Source organism: Petromyzon marinus, chromosome 22, assembly GCF_048934315.1.
Source record: "Petromyzon marinus isolate PM22_M1 ecotype Great Lakes invasive population chromosome 22, UKy_Petmar_22M1.pri1.0, whole genome shotgun sequence".
NCBI lineage: Eukaryota > Metazoa > Chordata > Hyperoartia > Petromyzontiformes > Petromyzontidae > Petromyzon > Petromyzon marinus.
In genome coordinates, this window is record NC_133688.1 from 15,200,813 (window position 1) to 15,209,888 (window position 9,076).

Genomic DNA, 9,076 nt, shown 5'->3' on the forward strand with positions numbered 1-9,076 from the left:
TGAATGTGATCGCATCTCATAACGCTGTGCATGCTGCTCGTTCTTGGTTTATATTGCACTTAACTTTATCTACAACGCAACCAACGATTTTATTTAACTGGTCCATTACACGGGGTTCACAATGTTTATCCCCTGAGGTTATTGCAATGTCGGCTGGAATCCAAGTGATGGATGAAATGTGTGTACCAGCAAATAGAAAATGTTTGTTTAAGGACAGTCACGTGACATTGGATTCACAGTAAAGTGCGTTCTACGAAGCGGATCACTGTGAATACGTTGCAGTGCTGATACACGAAATGGGGCTTTTACATCAGTTTCCACATGAGGTGAAAAAAAAGTTAATAATAGTAGATGTTGTGATTATAATGATGTCTGCTGCCACAGCCAGCATTTCATTTAAGGGCTGGCTGAGCAAACATCTCACGTATTAGTTCTCAGTAGCTTTACATCTTTTTTTTTCCCCTCGGTCAATGCCTTCATCCTCAAAACTTTTTACCAGAAAAAAAAAAACCCCACACACATAACAAAAGCAACAGGACATTTTCCATCCTGTTTTTATTTTCCCAACTCTTGAATACGATTGGGACACCCGAGCACATATGCACATCTGCTGCAGAATCGTAGATGTTCGTCGCTAGAGTTTGGAGTTCGCTCACACGGTGTTCCAGAAACTGCTTAAGCGTTTTTTGTCTTTCGTGACGTGCGGGGGAGCCCGTCGGGACCGACCTGCTCTCAGTAATCGCTCGGCTCGTTTTTTGTAAGATTTGACCCATACGTCGGCGTTGCCCTGGCCGTACGACTCCTCGTGTCTACTATACTCCCGAACGCGAGAAACCCCTCGCATTCGGTGCACGCGATCATCGGCGCCCGCAGCACAATAAGCGTCCACCCTGGCTGGCTTGGCACGGGGCCAGGGGCACGTCGAGGGCTAGTGTAGGTGAGGTTTCTCAGTGGCAGCAAGGGAAATCACCTCCTGGGGAGGAGGTGGGGGGGGGGGCATGGGGGGCAAAGGAAAGGGGAAGTGGTAGGCGGTTGGAGCGGACGAAATAGTGAGAGGTGTGTAGGGGGGGGGGTATAGGGTCAGAGGGGGTGGACAGGGGGTGCCGAGTGAGATGGGGAGAAGCAGTGGCGGTAGGCAGTGCTGTTGTTCACTGCGCTGCTTTGCTGTTGCACACAGTCCGCATGTGTTATGCCTTTGCAAAGGAATTCTTGTGTGTTTTTCGGGGGAGGGGGATTAACATGCGTCAGAATTTTCCCCTTGTCGCTTTTCTATTGAAAATTTCAGTGTCTGGGAGGTTGTGGCAAAAGAGAAGTACATGCCGGGGAAAAGTCTCTAACTTCGCTCTGGGAAATCTGTTGCATATGAGTGAAAAATTTCGTTTGAAATTTTAGACGCCTTGAGACTTTTCTGTCACAAAGCTTTTAGCCTCTAATAGTAAGGGCACCCACAGGTGCAGTGGCTTTAAAGTACCGCAGTGTGACACGATCCTTAGTTTGAAAGTTCCAGTTTAGTGCTTTGTGAAATGTATTATGTAGAGTCTCTTTCTATTTTACACACGTGCCTAATAATTTCACGAGGATTTTATACATGTATAGTTGTGGTAGTGGTAAGTAAATCAAAGTATAGAATTGATATAATAATTATAAATATGGATTGTTTTGATTGAATGGAAGATGCCTTTTTTATAGTAACCATGAAACTAATTAAATTCGTAGACTGGTATATAGTTCCAAACAAAAGCGGCCCTTTAAAGATCAAATAGAAAGCAAACCCATGGTGTAATCTGAATGCTGCTCCATTGATTGATAAGTTTACCCCGCCATACACACACAACGTATGCCAATGTAAAGAGCTTGACCGGTTTACTTCCAAACGGTTCAAATAGCTCTGCGCTTAGCTGTTGAATGTGGCTCGAATTCAGGCAGGCACATTTGGGTGCAGCACAAAAACGAGTGTTGGTCCCGTGTCATCATCGTTTCCACCTCCCTGCCGCTGGGAGATCATGCGCGACGTTCCGCCCAAGGTATGTAAATCTGCGTGTCTGCCGAGTAGGACCCGTATATGTTGATGGGGGCACGTGAAAGAAAAGAGGATTTGAGCTCTCGATACAAAAAAAAAACACGTTTTCGCCACCATCATCATTGTCATCATCATGCGATTATTTGTGTTGTCGGAAAAGTTTTTTTTATTTGTTAGCTGCATGCGCAGCGCCTTTTGTCAATCCACTGCTGGATGAGGGCCCTCCCCACGCCGTGCGGGTCGCTGGAGTTATTTGACCATACTTCACCACACTAGCCAGCATGGGTTTGTTGAAGATGGGGGGAGCCTTATGCACATATTTCACCTGGATAAGCCTTTCAGATGGCACATCTCATTTTGCAAACGCGTCCAGTGTCAGTCGTTGGCACATATGTTTGGAGATATCGTTCTTGCAGTTATTTTTTTTAAAGAAGAGAACAGATGTGCACTGTGAAGCCTGTGAAACTGAGTTCAGTTCCTGGTCATGGCTAACATCTGTGGCGAGTGATATTTTAACCATGTGATTTACGAGACGAGCATTGATGCACCGCCTCGTGATTCAAAGACTTGTCATGATACGGCGTTGTGATTCGATTCAATAATACATTATATGCATAGCAATTCGGTTCATTGACGTTGTCGGTAGTGGCTTGCAGAGTTCACATGAACGAATCGCATGTGTTCATTAGCAATTAAATAAAACATTGTCATCTACATGGTTCCTTGCATGTGTAGTGAGACTAAGAATCGGTTTTCATTCTGTGGAATTAATTGTGTGCACATTTATTTCTCACGCCACTCCAGAAGGAGCTTTATAGACATCTTAGAAAAGGTGGGAGTACCCACGCTTTACCCCACCACATGTGACCTGCACATGGTATACTTATTTATACTGCTGGGTGGGGAAAGGTGGAGGAGAATTTAAAAACTTGTAGTGAATTATATTTCACGTCAGAATGTTTTTTCACGTCGATATTTAGAGCCTCATGGCTGTACATTTAAGAAGCAATTCTCAGGTATCTATAATCTTACAATCCTCACTGTTAGGAAAATATGCGTGGAGATATAGTTTTTAGTCATATCCTGTTTATTTCCATGCAACACTTGTTTTTATAGTTAGTTTCAATGTTCAATACTCAAACAGAATGCGTCGTTGCAGATACACTTTCTGCCGATAAAAAAAAATTGATTGCCAAAATTGCTTATTTCCATCCGTGATCTAGCCGCCTGTGTTACCGAGACGTTTTCAATTTTAATGATTGTGGTAGTTAATAGAGCCACACGGCTGTGCCATGGGGAAACTCTGCAGCGTCTACAGGTGGAAAGCATTTGGCCAGAGTGGAACACTCTGAACCGATACACTTCTTATTGCTTAAGTAGATCCTTTTTAATATATATAGTTGACTTTGAATGACGTTTCTTAAATAACAAAAAAATAGGAAATAAATGATGCATTGTGGAATAAAAAATAAGTGAATTTAAAATAATTTTGAGAATAAAAAACACAAACTGCATTTTTAGGAGTGATTTATTAATACCAGCATACATGGTAACATTCTCTTTTAACGAACTCGGATTAGAATAAATTAAATGTGCGTGCTAAAGTACTTAAATTGCTTTTCCAAGTCATTTTAGTTTTCTCTTTAGCTTTAAGAAAAAATACATTGTTTTAGCGCAAGTTAAATTGATTACAGTACATTTCCCAATGTCAGTGTGATTTTTTTTTAAAGAATCCGTTCCCTTTATGTTGACAAAATGTTGACATTTTCGAACATATCGAATGTTTTGAAACAAACAATGCAAAATATTTTACGATGGAATGGGTGCGACATTTGTGGGCTGTTTCCACTAAATTTAACTCGATTAGACGTGTTTTGTTTTTAACTAAAGTGCGTACTGGCACTGCGTTGGATATATTTAAGTTAAATTGCCCATGCCACAAATGGCACAGCTTGCATGCCCAGTCGGCTATAGAGCTCAAAATTGTTTACATCGGGGGAGATTTACTCCAATTATATAATGGGTGAATCCATTATGGGCTCATGTTGTAGCTAAAAAGTGTGCATGATGAAAGCACTTGGCAGCTACAAAAGCCAAAGGGCACACATCCACAGCCCTGGGCCTGTAGATGGGCCATAATGCAAGTGGAATTAATTGACAGCCAGAGACCGCAGGAGCTTGCAGAATGAACCAGTGGATGTGTGTCCAACCCGCGTGCACGGTGTGGCCACGCCGAGTCTCCATCCCCAAACAACGTGCAGTTCACAATACCATGCAGGAATTCACGGACCAGGAATTTAAATGTTGATTTCCAGCTGCCAGGCAGCATAACAATACATTCTTAGGCGATTGCCAGTGGGTGTGGTGGTGACCTTGTCTGGGCATGAAAGTATTGGATTTAAGAAACCCCTTTGGGAATCGACCAAATGCCCTCTCTTAATGTGTTCCTTTGATAATCTGGTGTGAACTCTTGTCAGGGGTTTTGAAAAGAACATTTATTATTCAACTGTGAATTAGGAAAACTGAGAAGAAATCTTTGGCTTCATTGTGCCATCCTGTGAAACAACGTGGGCATGTCTTTGGAATGTTGTGAACATGATTAACTTGTATTACAATACCATCAGATAAAACCTTCCCATTTGCAGTTCACTTCAGTTTGTGTGGATAATTGTAATAGGCATGCTAACTTGCTTTAAAACTCACCTTGTGAAGCTATAAGAGGTGATATTGCAAAGCAAACAATTTATTTAAATGCCCATTTTGCTATTTAAAACACTTGGTACTCTTTAATGTACAGTAATCACAATGCAGAAAACGTATCTTCCCCTTACAGGTGTTCCCCTGGTGATTGAGGCCCAGGGAGACCAATAGAAACAGTGAGATCACGATCCAAAAAGGATCAAATATATGTGCTCATGCCGTTTTGGAAAATATTGTGTTGTTTTTGTAATGTCCACATGCTAAGAAAGGACATGAGCTCAGCTAAAATTGCTGTTAATGCAACATTCCTTCGAGTTAAATTCCTTTTTTTAACTTCGCTTTGGCCGATGTTTGTTGTCCAAGAGCCATTTTTTTCTTGTTTCGAATAGCTGGGGTAATCTGTAGCATGTGTTCTAGTTAGTGTTTTTTTTAAATGCTTACGTGATTAACCATGGTGAGTCTGCTTATAGAGGCCAGAGATGGAGAAAACAAATGTATGTTTTCCAACAGAATAGCTTTCACGGGAATATAGTCCAATGGAGTTTTTTGTATTCGAGATTTTCATAATAGAATAAGGGCTTTGCTGAAAAGCCGTGAAGTGTTTTACTAAATTTGTTGTCCACCCCTTGCTCAATTTTGCCTACAAAAGAAGTGCCAGATTTACAACGAGCCTTCTGACTGCAGCAACAGCAGTCGTTCTTTGGCTGCTACCCTCTTAAGTTGTGGAGAGAGAGAGAGAGAGAAAAAATACGTCTCCTTGTGTTCTGCCTCGATTCTAATCACAGGGTGGTTGGGCGGTGGACAAAATAAATAGAAGTTACAAATTACTGGAGTATAATGTAACTAGACACAAAACATTACGGCTGAGCTGTGTCTCGTCTAATGTAGACGCAAACGTGCAATGCCTTCGAGGTGTACAATTACTTCGAGGTGTGTAATCTAAACGGCGATAACAAATGTAATGGAATTACCTGTTTATATTACACGTAATTTAGATGTTGACCCCTACCGTGGCGGCGATGCTTGGTGGTGTAGCGGCCAAGTTTGTGGACACTGCCGCGAGTTTGTGGACACTGCGTCGGCAAAGCCCCGCTGTTCCAAGGCTATTGCCCGCTGTGGGACAGTGGGCTGGTGAGGACGTTTTTTATCTTCCGTCCATGTGTCGTGTGACGTGCGGGCAAGTAATGATGAGGGTTTTTGCTGGACCTTGGCAAGTTAAACGCTTTGACAGAAAGCACAGGCTGAGGGAGGGGGACTCCCTTGTGCGTCTGAACACGAAAGACCAAAGACGAAGATCCCCGTATAGCCTGTAACACACTGTTGGGGCAAGTGCTGTTGTTAGCGAGCACCTATGAAGGCCGCCACAGCACACGAGGGGGTGGGTGGCCCTAGTGGCGATGTTTACACGCCGCACCAGGTACTCGTTTGAGGCTGAGTCGATCTAGGGGAGAACCAGAACTGATGTCAGATAATTGTCACTGGTGTTGGCCGTGAGCGGGAATCGAACTCGGGTCGCTGGGCTCGTAGGGCAGCGTAGCGCTAACCACTTCACTACCGCTCTCCACACATCCACACTTTCTTGCATATATATTTAAAGAGGCAAACACAAAATGGTCAGCATTTGTTATGTTTCATCGGCTTAGACTGTATAGGTTTTGTATGTACTTTTCCTTGAATATTGTACAGTAACTCTTTAAACAACCAATGACTTTGTTTTGCAAGGCCATAAATATGTAGAACTGGGCGGTGATGTATTGGATTGATGGATGAATAGGTTTATAAAATTATCATATTTTAAAACATGGCAGTTTTCTGAGCGGTAATTTTGGCTACCTTCAAATGCTATACATAATTCAGGTGAAGGGGGGAAGCCGAGTTCGATTCCCCATCATGACTAGCGTCAAGGGTGATTGATAGCTGAACTTGCCTTGCCATTACCCCTTCCCTCCATTATTTTCACCAACGCACACTGACCACCGACCCCACTGAAAGGCACGGTTGGCTTCATATGGTGGGAAAGAATGTCAACTTACTTACGACCATCGTGGTGGAGTCTGGTATGGTCAACACAACCCCAATGCAGACAGTGTGGGGAGGCCTACAAACCATCTGTGGATTGACAACGGGCTATACATTGCAAATGTGAAATCACACGACACGCATATCGTAAAATACAATTGCGAATTCGTGCTCACGAAATGTAGCTGCCCAAGCGGCTCAGCGGTAGAGCAAGCAGCTTGCAATGTGAAGGTTGCGAGTTCAAATAGCGGTGAGGGAAGGAGGGAGGGGGGGTTCACTTGGCATATCGACCGTCCATCCAGGTTATACCTGTCCCCCTCCCCCGCCATGAAAATAATATTATTTAGTTTATTTTGCTGCTCTAAATTTCCACGTGATGTCACTTCGTTGAGCCACCTTTTTTATGGCCTGGTTGCTTCTGAAACTAGAAGCTAAAATGCCTCGGTGGGCTTTTTCCTGGTAAATAATACAAAAAATAGTTCCGATTTTTTAAAAAAGTTATTTGTTTATCTTTTCCTTTACTTTGCACTTCTATCGTGTTTTTGTATTGTTTGTTGTAACGTTCTGATCCACACCTACCGGACATCTGTGAGAAAGAGCTCGATTGCTCATCGGATTCCTCCAGTATTAATTGATATTCTGATTCTGGATGTTCCACCTTGAGCTTCAGGAGATGAGCAACTTCCAACAGTGGTCACTTGAGTAGGAAATATTTTTCTTTCATGACCGCAGAATACATATATGCTTAATAAGATTACTGCAACAATAAATTTTGCATTTCATATCGCAAGTGGAAGGTTTTGCATAGAGACCCAATTGTACCGGTTAAAGTGAGGTTTTTTTTTTCTTCAGCGTCTCTGGTTTCCATAATTGCCCGTTAGGAAGGAGGAATTGTGAAACTGACGTAACTGTTTTTATTTCAATCTTTTCATTTAAGGAGGATGTAAATAGTTATTTTCGCTGTAATAGCACTGGCAGTAGTGAGAACACAATGATGTCAGCTTGCAACAATGACACGTGGTTAATTCAGCATGGAAATAGTGCCATTTCAAATCAGTTCTCAGGAAGTAAAAAAGAATACGTCTGGTGTTTCCAATCCAAAGGGTATGCGGTAGGGATGTGCGGCGTCTCATTGAGTGTTCTCCTTCCAGCTGCCAAGTCCTCATTGTTTGAGGCTGCTAACATCCCACAGTCTGAACGCGGTGAAGTGAGGATATGGGAGAGCATCACATGCTAAAGTGAGGACAGCGGTCACGTAGTACAGCAACAACTGTGCATTGGATGATCTATCACGCACCGGTGCTTGCCGTAGTGTTTCCATTAGCACACTGGTTTATGGCAATCCAGCGGATTCCGGTTCAGTCTCCCAGCGTGGCACTTGAAACGAAATTTAAGCGCATTGAATGCCCCACCTCGGTCCACCCAACAGTATAAATGGCTAGACCGCAGTGGGTTTGACAGCTCGCCGCATGTTGGTGGGGTAAAGTGTGGGTACTCCCATGACATCTGGCTAACGTGTAAGCGTGGGCCAATATGCCCGCTAGAGCAGTGGTTCTTAACCCGGGGTGCACGCAACCCCCGGGGGGTTCGAGATGCCCTTTCTGGGGGTGCGAGACATGGCCAGATTTTTTTCGAAGGTAAATAATCGAAAACACAAATTAAGCACTGGCACGTAAGTACAACTACTTTGTTTCATCAAACCTATGTATTTATTAACATTATGCATTTTTTACAATAGAGAGCCAAAGGTGTGCAAGGCTGCAGTAGAGGTTAAGAACCACTGCTCGAGAGGGAGCTGTCCAGAGTTCTGCAGAGTGCAGGTCCCTTCCGTCAGCAATGACTTCGGCAAGAAATTGCAGGGCTGCACCTCTATCTTGTACTTATGTATATTTAACTTGTTTCGCACCGTACGTAGCCAACCGTGCTAATTGTACGTCATGTACCCCATCTTATCTTGGCAAAGTGGTCTTGCGAGGGCCTACGTGTGCATTGCATACCAGCCTAATTGGCTCTGAGTTAAAAGTGATAATTCATGCGGGGGTGTCATGAATCTCACCACCCTGTGCCTCCAATCCCCCCTGGCACAGCGATGAATTGTTGCCATTCAGGGCCAGGATTCGATACCAGCACCATTATATCCCCCCCTGCTCCATTGGCCTAACTAAAACAAGGCCATAAAATTAGCAAATAATTTTCCCATATTTAACGATGCAGTTGATTAGACGTGCGATTCGATGAGTTTGTCGCAAGGCTTAAGCAACGATATTAATTGACGACAAAAAAACTCAACACGGCCACCAATATCACCACCAAATTGTTGTCTATTGTATATTTTTT

General features: G+C 43.3%; 1 protein-coding gene across 8 annotated transcripts in view; it reads left to right on the plus strand.

Moving 5' to 3' along the window:
• The window catches only part of LOC116944948 (ras-specific guanine nucleotide-releasing factor RalGPS2-like), a 226,099-nt gene that overhangs the window by 137,197 nt on the left and 79,826 nt on the right, over positions 1-9,076 (plus strand). The gene's annotated exons all lie outside the window — the stretch shown is intronic.